This window comes from Mercenaria mercenaria, unplaced genomic scaffold (genome assembly GCF_021730395.1).
Source record: "Mercenaria mercenaria strain notata unplaced genomic scaffold, MADL_Memer_1 contig_4379, whole genome shotgun sequence".
Classification (NCBI taxonomy): Eukaryota; Metazoa; Mollusca; class Bivalvia; order Venerida; family Veneridae; genus Mercenaria; species Mercenaria mercenaria.
Window position 1 is genome coordinate 17,925 of NW_026462601.1, and position 1,990 is coordinate 19,914.

Consider the following 1,990-nt stretch of genomic DNA (forward strand, 5'->3'; position numbering starts at 1 on the left):
AAAAATGCGTAATTCAATGGATTTTCTGATTCTCGTGATCAAGACAAACTCATCTTTAACCTATTTAAGTAGAATTTAATCAAAAGAGGCCTTTACAACTATTAATGATTTCATTCAACATTACAAATGAAATGATTTATCTCGCAAGTTAATAATGATACACGAAAACTCAAGTATCGATGCACATTACATTGTTAACATTTACAAAAATAAATTTAAAAAAAACCCCGACAGAATATAGTGAAAATCCTTTATTTGAATTATCTCAGCCTTTTAATTTTAACAAGTACCAGACGTACCAGTATAGAATTCCATCACATGCCGCTATTTCCGTGCCGTATTATCTATGCGTAAAAAATTGTTACATAAAGAAATTTATGCATCTAATAGAACTGAGGCAAACAAATATAGGCCTACATTATAAATATATGCCATAAATATCTTATTAGTTAATATAGGTGTATTCTTAATGAAGCAGATTCGAACAACAACCAGTCTTCAGAAAATAATACTGGGATAAACAGAACCTAGCCGACCTCGGCACAGTCCGAAAAAAAGTAAGACGTAGGTGAAAATGAGAAATATTCATCTAACATAATGCATAACTCGGAAAAAAGTGCTAATACAACTTTTTAAAATTTAGAAAGCCTTTACGTAATTATAACATCATGTTCGAGTAAATATTATTTTATCTAACTTTATTACAAATTTTCCTTTTTGGAAATATTTCAATCGTTTGGAGAGTAGTCGGACAAACCCGGTTTCGAATAAAGTGAATCCTCCAAAATTACAGCGGGAAAACAGCATATTTGTTGTACGGAGGCTGTTGCTAAAAAGTTAATTTATATAGCAACTTGGCTAGATATAAACACCATCCTTTGCAAAGAGGTTTTAGCTCTCCGGAGATGTGTGTACAAATGTTATCCTTGTGTTCATAGACACATAATAGAAACATATTCCATACATAATACTGTTTCCTAATATTAGAAACATAAAAAATACGAGTATCCATGACATGAAAAAAGAAAGAATGTTGTTTTTTGTTGTTGTTTTTTATGTTTTTGTTTTTCTTTTTTGGTTTAGCTCTGTTTTTCTACGTTACTGCGGGCAGTTAACCTAACCAGTGTTCCTGGATTCTGTATTCTCAACAAATAACTTCTATCTTTACCAGATAAATCAGAGGTGGAGGACGAATGATTTCGAACACGTGCCTTCTATCAAATCGTCAGGGCCTACCCGGGGACCGAACTCACGATCTGCGCTCCTACTAAGCTAAGCGGATGGGGTAAAAGAAAGAAAGAAAGCAGCGGTTGTGACTGACACTCGCTGTAACTCAACGAAACCTCTCTTATATCATGAATACTGAACTTGTAGAAGCTATGATTTATTTCAAATAGCGTCTGTGGTATAAAATTTCAAAATAATGAAAAATTAACTCTGACCCGTAAAACGCTCGAACCCGGGACCCCTCGCTTACAGGGCGAGTGCTCTACCGACTGAGCTAACCGGCTGCCTGACACATAATCTCCCCTTACGTGACCAAGTCCGTACCTGACATACACCCCCACAAATTGGAAATTCGTCCTCGAATTCCGGAGGTACATAATATTGCAAGCGCTGTTAGACTGACCAAGCAAGCATGCCACGGTCCCATGTTGGGCGCCAAATGTCACAGGGTGAGAAAAATGTGCAGTCAGTCCGGGGCTCGAACCCGGGACCCCTCGCTTACAGGGCGAGTGCTCTACCGACTGAGCTAACCGGCTGCCTGACACATAATCTCCCCTTACGTGACCAAGTCCGTACCGTGACAAACGGAAAACGTGTTTATTGGTACTTCGAATAAGAAAAATTTGAAAAAAAAGCTTTATCATATAGGAAGTATATTTAAGGCGACTTTCAAAAATAACATGATCTGTATTTCAAGCAAAGTTGTCGTATTGGCGTATGTTATACATTCTGCATTCAAACCATTTCTCAATGAAGTCGCCAA

The 1,990-nt window shown here is 37.0% G+C and overlaps 1 non-coding gene across 1 annotated transcript; it reads right to left on the reverse strand.

Annotated features, from left to right (window-relative positions):
• Positions 1 to 1,690: 1,690 nt before the first annotated feature.
• On the reverse strand, positions 1,691 to 1,763 carry Trnat-ugu (transfer RNA threonine (anticodon UGU)). The gene has a single exon. It is a non-coding gene; the product is annotated as a tRNA-Thr (tRNA).
• Positions 1,764 to 1,990: the final 227 nt, after the last annotated feature.